The sequence below is a fragment of the Pinus tabuliformis genome, chromosome 1_1 (genome assembly GCF_031772625.1).
Source record: "Pinus tabuliformis cultivar Carrire ecotype Pingquan chromosome 1_1, CPIR1, whole genome shotgun sequence".
Taxonomy (NCBI): domain Eukaryota; kingdom Viridiplantae; phylum Streptophyta; class Pinopsida; order Pinales; family Pinaceae; genus Pinus; species Pinus tabuliformis.
The window spans coordinates 479,518,168-479,535,309 of record NC_142297.1 but is presented as its reverse complement, the minus strand read 5'-3'; the positions used below and the strand labels follow the sequence as shown (position 1 = coordinate 479,535,309).

General features: G+C 36.8%; 1 protein-coding gene across 1 annotated transcript in view; it reads right to left on the bottom strand.

Moving 5' to 3' along the window:
• Positions 1 to 14,720, bottom strand: part of LOC149213830 (uncharacterized) — a 100,993-nt gene extending 86,273 nt beyond the window's left edge. The window contains exons 1-2 of the mRNA XM_089389173.1: positions 14,656 to 14,720; positions 14,337 to 14,496 (exon numbers count right to left, since the gene is read on the bottom strand). The gene's annotated coding sequence lies outside the window, so the exon portion shown is untranslated. The remainder of the gene's footprint in view (positions 1 to 14,336; positions 14,497 to 14,655) is intronic.
• Positions 14,721 to 17,142: the final 2,422 nt, after the last annotated feature.

Genomic DNA, 17,142 nt, shown 5'->3' with positions numbered 1-17,142 from the left:
AATCTCTCTTTTAGTTCCATACATTTCTCAACCATCTAGACACATAACCCTATCCTCCATGATTTTCTCCATGAGGTTTATCTTCTCAAATTCGAATTTGATCCTTCAAGGCCACATAAAGGTGTCTTGGAAGCTTCCTTGGAACCTACACATGTCACCAAAACAACCCACTTTCCATATATAAAGTAAAATATATTATTTTCTAATATTTAATCAAGAATTTCTCTCAAAAATGCTTAAAAATAAACAATGTTTGGAAAATATAAATGAGACCCATTAATGGTGAATAGTAGGGAAAATGGAGTGACAAGGTGATGAATAGTGAGCGAAATAATGGAAGCATAGGTGAAAAATGTATGGTAATGAATGCCATTTTTGGAGCCCAACAAAGTGGATGGACCAACAACAACAACGAAAGTGCAACACGAATTGAGGGGTTGTAAAAAAATTGCATGAGGTGAAATGTAATGTTCCCAAAAAACCAATTGTTCAAGGGACGAAGTAGCCTATCAATCCCCATAGGCTATAGTCCTCCATAAAGGGGAAAAAACCCAAAAAATCCCACTATGGGGCAAGTTTTGGGGCAGTTGGGCGAAGAAACCCAAAGTTGGGGCTTGGAGTAAAGTTTACTCAACCAATTAAGGAAGGAAAGCCCCTCAAAGAAATCTATAAATTCAAGAGGGTTGGATTTATTTGAATCATCACTGGCTTGGATCATTATCTTTGTTTTTCTTGAGCCTGAGGGTCTGAGGGTTTTAAGACCCCTCTCTCCTATCAATTTCGATGGTGAAAGATTCCACCCTAGTTGATATCTTATTTTTTCTTCATTTATCCATTTTCTACCTAATATGGCATAGGAATGTTGAGGGAAGTCCCTGGTCTGAGAAATTCCATCAAGGAAAAATCATTCTAGGGAAATCCGAGTCCACTTTTGGCCATGTGAGTTGATCTGAACAGGTAGACTGAGACACATTGCTTTGGGACTTTCTTGAAGCAGATTGAATTCAAGCAATGAACTATCCGAGTCTAATTTTTGGCCATACGAGTTGAACTAGAGGGTGAGCTAAGTTCTAGACAGACCACTATTGAAGCACGTGAAGCACCTTGAATTATTCTTGAGGCAGATCAAGGTTCTACTGACAAACTATGCAATAAAACCAAGACTCTGTAACAAGTCCGTTGGTCGTCCGAGCTTGAATTAAAGAGAGTTTTCTCTGATTCACGTGAGTCATCTGGTGGTCGTACGTAACCAATAACATCTTGTATCAGAGAGTTGAATTTGTCAGTGGTTGCATGAGATTCCTATACACGGTTGCAGGAATCAAGCAAGAGAGTTTGACTTTGTCAGGAGTCGAGCAACAAACTCACACAGTGAATTGGTAAGGAAATTGTGACATGGTTACGAAGTGACGACTTAAACATTAATTACGACTTGACATAATCGTGACCCCACCATGAGATAGACCTATGGCATCGTAATTCTACCAACATAAGACAGCTCCATGACATATGATTGTGTCACTCAAGTCGTGATCACAAAAAACTATGGCAAACGATGTCAATGATTTTGGTGGAAGTACGTGCAATCATATTTTCAGCAGTGCGATTCTGAGGCATCTAAAGGATCTGGTTAAATAGAATTCTTATGGTATTTATCGAATTGTATATAAAGTCAAACTGATGTTTTATGGTTGAATTTTCTATCATATCGTGTACATAAATGGTGGAACAATAATAATGGACTGTCGTTGAACTTTCATTGATTGGGTTATTTGTATTATTGGTAGTTTTTTGATCTTTTGCATGATAGCATTCTCTATGGTTTATTGTATTATTGAGAAGCAGTATTCAGTTCATCATACCACTAAGATTTTTATACTATTCATTGAGGAAGTACATTACTTGTTGAATTAACTGTAAAGGAAGAACTTGCTCTGGAACCCTAGCTCCCTAGAAAATCTAGGGCAAAATTAACCTAAGTCATTACAGTGGTATCAGAGCAAAAATCCTGCCAGCCTAAAGGATGTGTGAAGATGGACCAACTGGAAGCAATTTTTGGTAAGGAGTATGTTGAATCGTTGGGGAAACTGGAAAAGCAGCTAGAGGAAACTATAAAGAATTTGCAATTTTGGAACAAGGTGGCCCTTACAAAATTGAAGGAGTTGGGCAAGAAAAACAAATCAGGTGATTCTGATGACAAACCCAAGACTGCTAAACAAAGTACAAGAGAAACCGAAGCAGAGGCAAAGGCATGGATGTGGTTGTATTCCCCTAAGAAGAAGGAATCTCCTAGTAAGGATGATCATTGGCTTTGAGGGAGCCAAAACACCCATAATAAGGAAATTGGTGATAATGATGATGGAATGTAATGGCAGACTGATGCTAAGTAGCTTGAAGACAAATCGGTTGTTGAGAAGGGTAAGAAATCCACAAGATTTATGCTAGAGAGTGATGATAAGAAGAAAGATTTTGGGGCTACGGAATCGTGTTCAACTCCATCATTTCAAAGTAGTTGTTACTGTTAGTCACTAGCTCTGTATAAAGAATTTATGACTCATAAAGCTAGTGCAGAAACTGAAGACGCTCCATTGAACGAGGGTTCTAGTCCTCAAGATCCCTCAAGAAAACCATCATTGAGATCTCCTTTCAAAGACAGCTCGCTAGAAACAGTGTCACCAATGACCTGATACAACTCCCATGGAAGACAATATAGGGGTAATGGATATTCTCTTTGCAGCATGCGCCTGACTTTAGAGTTGAAGGACTTCAATAAGAATGCAACGGTGGATGTCAAGAAAATGGCTTCAGTATGGGCTTATCTGAGGGTGGAAATAACCATACTATTGTGGACACTTATGAGTTAAAGGTAAGGCTCAAGCACCTTCTTGAAAGGATGGCTTTAATCTCTCAGGTCGCCGACACAAAGCACCCCTCATCTGTTACAAACTATTTGTTTGTTGGTGGATCTTTAGCTGCCAGATCCGTTAACTCATTGCAATGTCTTGGAATTACTCACATCTTGTGCCTCTGCTCAAATGAATTTGGTCAATCAGAAGCACAATACCCGAAACTCCTAGAGTACAAATTTTTTTTGATATGATACTAATAAAGCAAACATCAATTCCCTTTTTGAATATGCTCCTGACTTCATTGAGGAAGTTGAAAACAGCGAGTGGGAAGATTCTTGTTCACCACTTTGAAGGAAAAAGATGCAACGCAACAGTTGTCCTTGCATACCTTATGTTATGCAAGCATCAAACTCTTTTGGAAGCATGGAATCAACTCAAGCAACTTCATCGTCATGCACATCCAAATGATGGTTCATGAAAACTTGTATAGACCTAGATGAGAGATTGCATGGGGGGAAACTTGAAGTTTGGAGGGTCAAGAATGTTTTTAAAGCCCTAGTTCCTAAAAAGGATATCCGGAAGCAAAGCAAATAGAAGGATAAAGTAGTAGCTGCTTGTCGAACAAATACAATGGCTAACTCTCTGGAAGGGAGACTCGTACAAGGACGTATTCTGGAAGGGACAAAGCCACCTCAGTGTATTGGATTATTCTCTAACATGGCCATTTTAAAGGGTGGATAAAGTATTGGCTACAAAAAACACATTGCTAAGAAAGGAATTAATGATGAGACATACAATGGGGATGGGATTGCCCACATTCAAGTTTGCAATACAAGGCTTCACAATAGTGAAGCAATTCAAGTCGATTCAATGACAGAGTCTGTAAATTATCGCGACTACTTTTTACTACAAACTGGGACATCACTCTTTGCTTGGCATGAAAACTCTAGAACATTGGAGCAACAACACTCAGTTGCCAGAATTGTTGAGTTTCTTAAGTCGGACACTCTTTTGAAAGTTGTGAAGGAAGGGACATTTTTTTCTAAGTCAATGCATGTTGGGCAGTGATTACCCTGATGCATTGAGGATTAAGATCAGTATTAGCTTGGTCTCAAAATGTAACAAGGAAGTCCATCCATTGTGTACCTCAAGTCGTAAATTTCTGCAATTTCAAGTAAGTCGTAATGATGGAATGGGGGATACAACTGCAGTTAAGAGGAATGTGTCTACTATTGTAGATGAAAACGTGGATTATTCATCATCCAAGGCCATTGATAACTTAGGGAACATTAGATTTACAATGAAGAATGATATTGCAAGGATGGATACATTGCAAAATGCAAAAATACGGAGAACATGAAAGGATGATAGTTTCAACTTAAATCAGAATCTTCTTGGTTCAGTTCCTAAATTAAAAAGTCAGTGGTTTGTGAGAATATCCAAGGTATCCCAAAAAAGCGTAAATGACCTATCTAATTCAAATTCTCTGGTAGGCCCCGGAATTGTCGTGTTTAATTCACATTCTCACCCGATGCTTACTGATGGTTTTCATTGTTATTACTATCATTTTGCACAATTGTTGGGCTAGTAGCTTAAACTTGGAGCATGTTCACATAAGTGTTCATTATTTAACCTATTTCCTTTATTTCAATAAGATTTGCATCAAAATGAATATTGGTGATGGTGCTTACGTTGTTTCAAGAATGCGTATGAAATAACGATCAAAGATACACATGCATCAACAATTAATTGCACCTAGTTATGTTCCTGCACCAGCACTCCTACACTAACATTCTTACACTAGAGAGAAACCAATTTGGTGCTTCGACATTTCGACACGCTTCCAAAGAAAACTGAGGAAGGTTATTGTCCAAAATGATATTCTAACACCTTCCCATGAGTTGGATTGCACCCAGGTCGCAAATGTGGGTCTCTAGAAGAAAATCAACAAATCTGCCCAAAATCCGCACAGTGTTCAAACTGCCAAGTTTGACCTCGATTTTCGTGAAACTGGAGGTGAATTTGGAAAATCTAAGTAAATGGGTTTTTTACCAATATAACAAATTATCTATGACCGAAACCGTTTCTCAAGATTCGCTTTTGTTCAAAAGTTACATGTGGGTCTTTAAGGTAGTTTCATAAAAAAAACAATGTTTTTCCAAAAGTCAAGAATCTTGTAAAAAGAGCCAAACAGCCAACTTTGGCCACGCTTTCCAAGGAGATGGAGTTGAATGAGACAAATGTAAGAGATGTTTTTGTTGAAAATATGACAAATTAGGTTCCTGCCAAACCATTTTCCAAAATTCGCCATGGTTAAGAAGATATGCCAATATCTTTGAGGCCAATTGGTTAAAAATATGCAATTTTCCAGAATTAAGGAAAATAATTGTTAGAGTCAAAATTCGCCTTGTAAATTTTATAAATGGCTTAGCCATGGTCTGTGTGAAAGGAGGAGATGTTAGTATAGCTTCATATTTCTGGTTTGGAGTTGGAGCATATGGCTTGGGATGTAAAGAACTGATTCAATTTTAATAAAAGACTTCTAATGTCAAGGTTTTTTCTCCAAATCTATTGTTTTTTAATGATCATTTTCATTCTGTAATTTGATTTAATTTTAAGAGAGTGAGAGCTGGATGGTTTGGGCCCAACCAACCAAGCTCAACATCCCTCACTTTAGATTAGTTTTCAATCGTTAGAAATTAGCAAAAGTTGTGTTGAATGATGATTTTCCGTGTATGAATAGTTTCTTTGATATACTTGCATGACTCAGAACATTCAAAGATTATTTCCTTTTAGATTGGAGTAATGATCTCATCATGAATTGTTAAGGATTGTGTTAATGAAGCATGAAGGATGTTTGAATGTGAATTCTGAAACCAATTCTATTTAAATTGTATAATCTTGCATTGTGTACTTATACAGAGTTATTATGTACTTAGACAGGTTTTGTAATATCATGTTTTATATGAATGTCCAGTGATAATAAGACGAGATTTTAATGGTTGTAGCTTAGTTAGAGTTAAAGTATGGTTGGATTGAGAGTTGTAGGTTAATGCTTTTCATGGAATAGGCTTTCTAAGTTTATTTGATGTAGTTTTAAATTAGAATAAACTTTGATTTTGAAATGTGTGAGAACATTAATTTGAAGTTTTTAGTTTCCTTCGAGCATTTGAGAGTTGAATGTTAGGAAAGATAAAAGACTAGTTTGAATTCTTGTTGGTTTGCATCCCAGGACTTAGACTTAGTGATTAGATTTGGTCTTGTTGGATTGTTTATTTTCCTTAAGTTTAGAATCGCTTGAATTAGAATTAGTTTTATTTAAGATTGAAATTAGAATAATCTTGATATTGAATGGTAATTAGTTTTATTTGATTTCAGATTTCTAAAGTTTATTGTTTGAATTGTAGTTAAGTTTTACTTGCATTGAGATTAAGTTTGATTGATTTACTTTACTTAGATTGAGATTAAAATTGTTTATTTCCGTTCTGTACTTAATTTAGAAATAGGAATCTGATGTCAATTTAGGTTAGATGCTCTGATCATGTGCTTGCGTCTCTAAGTTTTACGACCCCGGATTGATAATTTAATGTTGGAATTATAACACATAATTTCCCCAACATTCTCTGTCAAAACCCGAAATTGGTAAAAACATTCAATAGAAGAGATTGTCGTATGGTCCCGTCTTTCCAAACAAGTTTCGACTACAAACAACACCAAAAAGTTGAGAAGTATGAATTTAAAAGGAATGAAGCATGGGGATAGAAATGCTTCTAACAAAGAGCCAACAACATTGGGAGGGAAACAAAACTACGTAACGTTGTAGCTTTCCGAAGTTTTCAACTTCACACAGGATGATTTGTTAACAGACGATATTATGGTATTCGCCACACATACTGAGGTTTTTATTTGGGTTGGTCAACATGTTGATACCAAAGAAAAACAACAATCATTTGAGATTGGTTAGTGGTACACGGAACATGCAACTTCTAGATTTAAACCCGAGATAGCAAAATTTGAGCCATGTCTTTATGTATGTGAAGGCGGTGTGTTGAAAGAGTAAAACAGGTACCTTTTGCACGGACTCCATTGGCCCATGATGATGTTTTTGTCTTGGATACTGAGTCCACGGCATACCAATTCAATGGGAATCATCCAACATCCAGGAAAGAACGAAGGCCTTGGAAATGGTGCAATATATCAAAGATGAATACCATGAAGGGAATTAGGACATTGCAGTGATTGATGATGCAAATGTTGTGACTATTGACGGTTGTGTGAAAGATATCAACACCACCAAGGGAAATCCTAGAAGCATCGAGCAAGGATTGGATAAACAATATACAAAGGATGATGAGTTTGATGGTTTTAAATATGAGCTTGATTCTGAAAGTGTTGAAGAAATGTAACTAGTGTCAGTCTTCATAATTGTACTTGAGTCATAATGTAATATATTTATCAAAAGAAAGAAAAAGAAATTTTATTATTAAATAAATTGACTTATTAAAGCATAGCTTTCATGCTTGGGTTAATTATTTATAGGTCAAAGCCTCCATTGCAGGCTTCTAGGGTTTATGTCTAGTGTCCTTGTCCATGTCATAATGTAAAGAATCTTTCTTTGGATTTATTTGTCAAAGAAGAAATCTGTTTTCATGTAAATTAGGTATTTTAGGCCTCCTCCACCAAGTCGACCTCAAACTGGACAAGTTAGCGTAAACTGGGTAGCAAAATCACTATATAAAGGCAGCAACTTGACTTCATTTGGAGCATCATCTCAACAAGTTTGATCTACAGTCATAGGAAGCTGAAAAAGTGCGAAATTCTAAGGAAGAAGAAGAAAAGGATAGCGAAGGAGAAGGAGGTCTCTCACAAGCATCAGAAGTCAAAATTCTCTCTCTTCCCACACGTGTGAAGTTGTGAAGCTGCTGGAGTGGCCGAAAATCAGCCACAACTGGGAAGCGAAATTCTGCAGCAGTTGCAGTAGCTAGGGTCGAAATTTATGGGTTGTTGCTAGGCTGAAGCTAATGAACAAGAAGAGACTATTGAAGGTTGTTGTATCTTATTGAAAGGTTGACTTAGTGGAGGAGGAAGGTCTGTTGGTCTAGGGTCTTGGTCCATCTCATTTTGAATTACTAAAGGAGGAGTTTTTGACTGGGTTTTCCCCGACATAGGGATTTTAGCCCTAGGTATCTGCCTACATCTGGTGTCCCTGATCTTCATGTTTTCCTTTTGATAATTGCTTGATGAAACAAAGATAAAAGAACATAAGAAAGTTAATAAGAACATATGAATATCACAAGTAATGATCAACATAAGAAAATCTTTCTGCCTTTCGGATTTTCTAACATGGTATCAAAGTTAAGGTGAAGAAGAAGGAAAAAGGCAAGTCGAACATCTATTAAGGAAAAGGAGATCAAAGAAAGGTTACCAAGGAAAAAGGAACATATAAAGAGACAAGCCTACTATCTACAAGAACTATGACAAACTCAATGAAGGGAGAAAACAAACTAGAAGGAACCTCCAACTATAGGGCCTGGAAAAAGAGGATAGACCTCATTCTCAAAAAAAACAAAGTTTTGGATCTCGTTAAAGGAAAAGTCAAGAAGCCTATTGATGAATCAAGTGATGCAGAAAAAGCAAAGTTTATAGAAATCGAAATCGTGGCTATGAACCTAATCGTGGATGGAGTTGAGGATAACCTAATTCCATACATATCCAACATAACTTCTGCTCAAGAAATGTATGAGCCTCTCTCTAACTTATTCGCAATCAAGAACATTCGTCAAATAACAAGCCTCAAGAATGAACTAAGAACTGTTAAGATAACGAATGATGATATCATTTCATCATATTTTATAAGGATATCTAGAATCAAAGATGAACTCCAAGAAATAGATGAAGTTGTCCCAGAAAAGGAGCTTGTAATTACTGCCCTTTTAGGATTACCAACATCTTGGAGTGCCTTTCCATCAGGACTTAATAGTTGGAAGGATACTCCAACATTTGAACAAACGTGGAATGCATGTAGTCAAGAAGAAGCTAGAATATCGTTAGTAAACAACAAGAAGGAGAATGAAGAAGAAAACACCTCGAATGCCTATTCTGCTCATCACAAGAAGAAGGGACCTTCAAGAAGCTCAAAGGACCAAAGAAGAAAATGGACCTATCCAAGTGCGAATGTCACAATTGCCACAATATAAAGAGTCCAAGGAATAAGAAGAGAGAAAGAGAATATGTGAATGTTGTTGATGAAGGTCCTCCAAAGAAGAACAAGATTGAAGAATCTGAGATCAAAGATCTATTTGCCAAGGAATCTTAGGGAATTTTATCTCTTACACATCCTTCTATTTTAAGTTTTGCAATATTCCCCTTCATGTTTTCATTTCTAGAATTTGTAGGTCTAATTGCCCTGTTAGAACATCTTTCTTTTGAATTTTGATAAGTTATAGATATCCCACAAAGATTAGATTAAGAGGGAGCCTTCAACATTTTAACAAAAGATAAGTATCTTATTCCTTATCTCCTCTTTTATATTTGGTTTCTATATCATATCGAAATGTGCTTGTATTGTAAGCTAATGATCTTTTCTTTAAGAGTTATGGAGGAAACTTCAAAGCATAGAAGCATGGAAGAAGTTCTGGCCTTTAAGAGTTGATGCACTACAAGGTTTGTTAAAGAACATCTCAAGGTATGTCTTAGACTATAAACTTTAAAGTGATCTTCATGTAAAAGGTACGATCATTCTTCTTTTGAAAATTTGCTTTACATTACTAACATTGTTATGTCTAGGGTTTTGAATCGTAAGAGAGTCTTGTTAGGGTGATTAATCATTAGATTGAATTTACCCTCATTATATTATCATTCTTGTGGAACCCTAAAAGGTTCACTATAATACCCTAACCTAAGGGTGTGTCAATATTGATTATTAAACCCTAGCCTACTTGGGGTTGACGATAAAGTCTAGAAATCCATTTTTCTTGATGTTTAGAGTTTTGGTATTATACATACCCTAGTTCATTAGGGTTTGTTGTTAATCCTAGACCTTTAGGGATTGGTAAATTAAGGTTTATGAGAAAAACCCTGGTGATGTCTATATTAAGATTCTAGGGCTGAAACCTTAGGTGTGTATTCATCTGTTTGATCGAAACCCTAGTCTTAATTGTTATATGTCTAACTTTAATATATTAATGTCTGTGTCTTGGGTTTACCTAGTAGATATTGTTGTGATTCGTTTGTACATGATTATAAAATATGTATATGTAAGTATGCTGACCTATTTATTGTTACTCATGTTTTAGTTTGTGAAATCTAGGGTTTGTAACAAAACCCTCATAAAGATTGATATTCTAGGACTTAATGATATTATTCATATGTTTTAGTTTTTATATCTAGGGTTTGCAACAAGCCCTAGTAGAATCTAACATGCATAGTAGAATTGTTATTTGATTAAATTGCTAATATCTAAAGGATTTGTGTCACAAAGGTGGAATCTAGGGTTTGCAAGAGTAAGAGTTTGTTATCTTGATTGAGTTGCTTTAAGTCTTAATAATATGATCTAAGGTTTATAACAATAATCCTAGCAGAAGGTTGAAATATGCTTCTCTTGCTGAACCTATCAAGATGTCTAAAGTTTGAATGTTTTAATGCTTCCATTATAATGACTTGATTTTTGGTATAGTTAACTTCATACTTCTATATATTTGTATTTGGTTGTACTTGCTATTGAAGGATTTGCAGGTACACAATCTTCAAGATGATGAATATGTTCATATAAGCATGATGAAGGAAGATGACCTTGATACCATAAGAAGGAATGAAGCCATAAAAGTTTCCCTGATGTTACAGAAAAAGAAAGTAGTTAATCTCCCTAAGTTAAAAGGGAGAATGGTTCAAAGAAAAGAGTACATCTCCCCAATCGAGAGGGAGGGCATATTATGGTGGATACCTTGTAGAAGAAATCGACAAATGAATAAATCTGCAATATAATTAAAAGGAGAAGAAAAGTTTTGACAATTTGCATGTTGTTAACTTGATGATGATATAAGCAGCATCTGAATGAATGAGGACCCCAAAGGTTTGTGTTTACTTGTATGTATATTTCAAAGTTTATTGTTGATTTGGTTTTGTGTTTGTACAGGTAAATCTCTCCATAGAAAGGTTGAACACTCTGGAAGCATGCTTGGACAAATGGATATATCTAGTTTGATAGGGAGAGTTGAAGCATCTAATGGCAGATGCTTGAGAGGACATCTGGCCGGCCTATGTGTTGATGTCTAGATCCTGAAAAGGGAGGGTGCGTTGGTCATAGAACTCTGACCTTGGAAACACACCTAGATCCCTGGGTTGATGGTTAGAAATTAAGCCTGATGGTACCTAGACTGGTTGAAAGCTTGAGTCCATCTTAGTCCCACCTGGATAGATAACCTTGGTCAAGTATCTAGTTTGAGACACTGTGTGCCAGAACTCTTCGTAGTTCATTTTGGAGATCTTCCATGTACCTTTATATATAGGTAATTATGAATCCCTAATTAAGAGGGAGTGTTGAATAACGTAACTAGTGTCGGTCTTCATAATTGTACTTGATTCATAATGTAATATATTTATCAAAAGAAAGAAAGAAAAAATTATTATTAAACAAATTGACTTATTAAAGCATGGGTTTCATGCTTGGGTCAATTATTTATGGGTCAAAGCCTCCATTGCAGGCTTCTAGGGTTTATGTCTAGTGCCCTTGTCCATGTCATAATGTAAAGAACCCTTCTTGGGATTTATTTGTCAAAGAAGAAATTTATTTTCATGTAAATTAGGTCTTTTAGGCCTCCTCCACCAAGTCGGCCTCAAACTGGACAAGTCGGCCTAAACTGGGTAGCAGAATCACTATATAAAGGTAGCAACTCAACTTCATTTGGAGCATCATCTCAACAAGTTTGATCTGTAGTTGCAGGACACTGAAAAAGTGTGAAATTCTAAGGAAGAAGAAGAAAAGGATAGTGAAGGAGAAGGAGGTCTCTCACATGCATAAGAAGTCAAAACTCTCTCTCTTTTCCCACACGTGTGAAGTTGTGAAGCTGTTGCAGGGGCTGAAAATCTGTGGTAACTGGGAGGCCAAAATTCTGCAGCAGTTGCAGTATCTAGGGTCGAAATTTATGGGTTGTTGTTAGGCTGAACTTTGAAGTTGTTGAACAAGAGAAGACTATTGAAGATTGTTGTATCTTATTGAAAGGCTGAATTGGTGGAGGAGGAAGTTTTGTTGGTCTAAAGTCTTGTTCCATCTCATTTTGAATTACTGAAGGAAGAGTTCTTGACTAGGTTTTCCCCTACATAGGGGATTTACCAATGGTTGTCCACCTACATCTGGTGTCCCTGATCTTCATGTTTTTCTTTTGATAATTACTTGATGAAACAAAGATAAAAGAACATAAGAAAGTTAATGAGAACATAAGAATATCACAAGCAATTATCAACATAAGAAAATATTTTTGCCTTTCTGACTTTCTAAGAGAAAGAAAGGATGAAAAGAAGCATCAAGTTGAAGAAGGGGGAACAAGAAGGCAGCAACAAGATTTGTCATTGCTTGAAAACAAGAAATGTTGGGAAGGGGGGATTGTAATGTTCCCGAAAAATTAATTGTTCAGGGGACAAAGTAGCTTATCAATCCCCATAGGCAATAGTCCTCCATAAAGGGGGAAAAACCCCAAAAATTCCCACTATGGGGCGAGTTTTGGTGCAACTGGGCAAAGAAACCCAAAGTTGGGCTTGGAGTAAAGTTTATTTAACCAATTAAGGAAGGAAAGCCCCTCAAAGAAATCTATAAATTCAAGAGGGTTGGATTCATTTAAATCATCAATAGATTGGATCACTATCTTTGTTTTTCTCAAACATGACGCTCTGAAGGTTTTAAGACCCCTTCTCTCCTATCAATTTCGGTTGTGAAAGATTCCACCCTAATTGATAATCTTATTTTTTTTTTATTCTTCCTTTTTCCACCTGTTCTAGCACAAGATTATTGAGGGAAGCCCCTGGTCTGAGAAATTTCATCATGGAAAAATCATCCTAGGGCAATCTGAGTCCACTTCTGGCCATGTGAATTGATCTGAACAAGCAGACACATTGCTCTGTAACTTTCCTGAAGCAGACTAACGTCAAGCAAGGAACCATCCGAGGATAATTTTTGGCCATACGGGTTGATTTGGAGGCTAAGCCAAGTTTTGGACAGACTGCTACTAAATCACGTGAAGCACCTCAAATTATTATTGACACAGATCGAGGTTTTGTTGACAAACCATGCAATAAAACCAAGACTCCATAGGAAGTCCGTTGGTGGTCCAAGCTTGAATTAAAGCGAGTTTTCTCTGATTGATGCAAGTCTTCTGGTGCTCGTACATAACCAAGAACATCTTGTATTAGAGAGTTGAATTTGTCAGTGGTTGCATGCGAGTCCTATATGCCGTTGCAGGAATCAAGCAAGAGAGTTTGACTTTGTCAGGAGTCAAGCAACAAACTCACGCAGCAAATTGAAAAGGAAATTCGAACATGAGTACGAAGTGACAGCCTCAAATGTTAATTACGGCTTGACTTAATCGTGACCCCAGCATGAGACAGACTCGTGGCATCATAATTCTACCAGCATAAGACAGTTGTGCGACGTGCTATTGTGTCGTTCAAAACGTGATCACAAAAAACTATGGCAGACAATCCCAGCAATTTTGGTGGAAGCATGGGCAGTGATATTTGCAACAATGCGATTCTGAGGCATCTAAAGGATCTGGTTAAATAAAACTCTTATGGTGTTTATCGGATTGTATATAAAGTCGAATTGATGTTTTACGGTTGAATTTTCTATCATATCATGTACTTATATGGTGGAACAATAATATTGGACTGGTGTTCAACTTTCATTGATTGGGTTATTTGTAGTACTAGTAGTTTCTGATCTTTTGCATGATAGCGTTCTCTCTGGTTAATTGTATTATTGAGAAGCAGTGTTCAGTTCATCATACCACTGAGATTTTTATACTGTTCATTGAGGAAGTACATTACTTGTTGAATTAACTGTAAAGGAAGAACTTGTTCTGAAATAAATCTTAGCTCCCTAGAAAACCTAGGGAAAAATACCTTAAGTCATTACATGAAATTTCAAAAACATATGATCATTTTGGGGATTTAAAAAAAATGACAGACTACACTTTTTTTTTGAATCTTTGAAAAACATTGAAGACAAATGAAATCTTACCAACAAACATTACCCAAATTGCAAATTCTCATCTATCAACAAGCCTTTTTATGAACTAGTTGGATTTGAAGGCAATATTATATGCTATGACCGGTCCACAAAAGCATGCAAGAATACAACCTATTAAAAATATGTGCAAACATATATGAGTGCAAGGGAAAAAACGATATTGTACAACCATAAAATTGAAATAGCCATCTAAAAATAACTAAAATGCCATATTTTATCTGGAACACATCACATAATGTTATACCAACCTTTCCATCTTCAGTTATTTTAGAGTTAACTCTCCACTTGGGATGTTCTGAACCTTTCTAGCAGAGAATATCTTCAGATTGATTAGTACCCAAGAAATGGTAAAACAGTTGATGATCAAGATTGATATTGGTTTCTGTTCCTGCATCTAGTCCATCTTCTCTGTCGAGGAAAAACAAGTGAATATTTGGAAAAATAAAAACCAATAGTGATAAAGTAACTAAGCGGCTATGATAAAGTACATAAGTAAATAGTAAAAAGTAAATAAGAAACTGTGATAAAGTACATATATCACACTATCATCCGAAGAATAGTACGGACTTGGGAGCAAGATAACTGCTGTAAAAGAAACCTTTGTTGTCATGAGTCCAAATAATAGATGAAAATTTCACCTGTTGACAATTGCAAAATCCTAATCTGAGGAATATAATTTGAAAACAATTCTACATATTCAATAATTAACAGTGAAAGCAACTTATAATCCCACGATATGAAAAAGCTGGGTTAAAGAAGATTACAGTTAAGAAATAGTCTTGGATATCCCCTTTTCACTCTACTAGAAGATAAGTGATAAATTTATGTGTCAGTTGTTAGTTACAATATCGAAGTGGAGAAATGTGTGCCACCAACAACAAAAACATGCCTTTAAAAAAAAAAACTCTATGTGGCTTGCAGCCTAGATTACCTTAGACTTGTAGTGTGACTTATCAGATGTTCTCTGTCTACTAGAACTTTTATTGGTACCACCTTGGATGTCTTATTCAAAAATACTTTGATGGTTGAGTCTTTTCGAATGCCTACTCGTGGGATGAATGACATGATGTTTAACAAGAGGTCAGAAAACTTACCCATGAAAGAGAATCGGGTTCTGTACTTTTATCTGCCACCCGGATAACCTTGATGTTCACCCAATCACTACCACTGATGCTTAAGCCAGCTGCCAGGAATTCTACATTTTCACTGATGGCATAAATTTTTGATGTCGTTGTTCCATCTTCACTCAGAGTGTTAGGGTCAAGTAAGACCTCTGCTTCTGCTTCCAGATTTTAAGAAAATTGAAAGCAAATCAGATTTGACCATTTCCCAACACGTAAAAAGGGAGGAAGAAGAGAGAAACAAAAGAAAAAAACAGCCCTACCAAAGTATTTAAAAACGAATAAAAATATGTTCAGGTAACAAATCAAATTTTCACAAATGACTTATTCGTATTCAGAAAGAAGTTGTTTATGTTCCTTTAAACTATAGCTTTACAAAATAGCCTGATGGGGCCAGCCCACGTGGTCCCGCCTCACCTTAGCTAATGTGTAACAATTCTATGAACCGGACAGTATACGTTTGATTTGGAATTAATTTAGGTTTGATTTACAATCAACTTGGCATGTACTGGGGTGGTCTAATCGGTGGACAACTGTCCTCCTCGGGATTCTGGAAAGTTTCCGCTTGGGTTTTACCCTGTTCGCGCCCTTTGGGTTATTATTGTTACCCGGTGGTTTGGCTCTACAGTCTCTGCGATTTTTCCTGCGGTTCCTGCCTGCTCGGTTGCTGTATAGCAAATGCTTGATTGCGGTTCTGTTGCTCCTGGTCCGGCTTGTTTGCCCCGACGGTCTGGTGTCACTTTGGTAAGTTCGTTCTGTTCATTTGTATGCTTGTCTCTCTGTCGTTTGGCGCTTCCCACTGGTGTTGTCGTTTGTCTCAGTGTTGTCTGGTCGTTTCTCTCAAAAGTCCATAGTTATCTGAGCATTATGAGTTAATGGCATTCTGGTTACACTCTCGGTTCGACAGCCTCCAAGTTTGATGGATTTCGCGGCTTGCCCTGTTCGGCTCTCGGCTATTTCAACTGGTAAGCTCTCGTTCCATGCTAGATTTCTTCACCACAGCTTATTTAGACTCTAATGACTCGGCTCCTCTGTGAGCAGGGTTTGTTTGTTCGAGGGTTTCGCTTCGCAGTCGTGGCTCACCTTCAGGTATGGTTTCGTGTTCTTGCTCTCTGCATTTTTCCCTTTCACTTTCTCTGTTTCCCGCTTTTCTTCAAGGGTTGGAAATTAACCCTTCCTCCTCTCGTCTCTTTACAGGTGGAGCCGCTCACTGGGTCGATGGCATTGGCGTCCGGCTGTTCTGGATATCTTCCGGGTAGACTTGTTCTTGTTTCTTGTCTGTAATGGATTCTTGTATGGGTCGTTGTTTACGGTTGTTGGCTACTGTAGTGTATAGTCCTCGCCGTGGCTTGTGTTCATGACTTTTGTCAAACCCTAGGCTTGTGAACTAGGTAGGGTTGAAGCTGCGTTAAACACTGTTTCGTATGCTGAGATGGACTGTTATTATTTGTATTTATGCTGAGATGAATTGTTAGATATATGCGGAAAGAAAACTTGTATCACCTTCAGTTTCGTTTGCATACCTTGTAACTGTATTTGTCTGGGCGTTGTAACTCGTGACCGGTGTTGGTCGGTGTCACCTCTCGTTTGGTTGTTTATCCTTCTGTTGGTTCGAAGTCTATCAAGAATTTGTAATGGGTTTTGTACATGAAAGAAAAATGAAATATAAACACAACATAGAATTGTACAGTCTCTATTTTTCTGAGGACGCACGTAAGAGTTGTTTGTGCACTGAAAAACAAGATGTAAATATATTTATTTATGTTCCTTCTTTTCTCTTCTTAGCGCTGAACCCCTATGGACTTACTTTCCCTCGTTTTTGTACATTGTTTCTGCTGTCAGTTGTTCAATTATCAGTTACATCAGTTATTTCATAATTGACATTTATCTATGGCTAGCTTGTTTCCCTTTGTCTGTTTGTTTTTTTTACAAT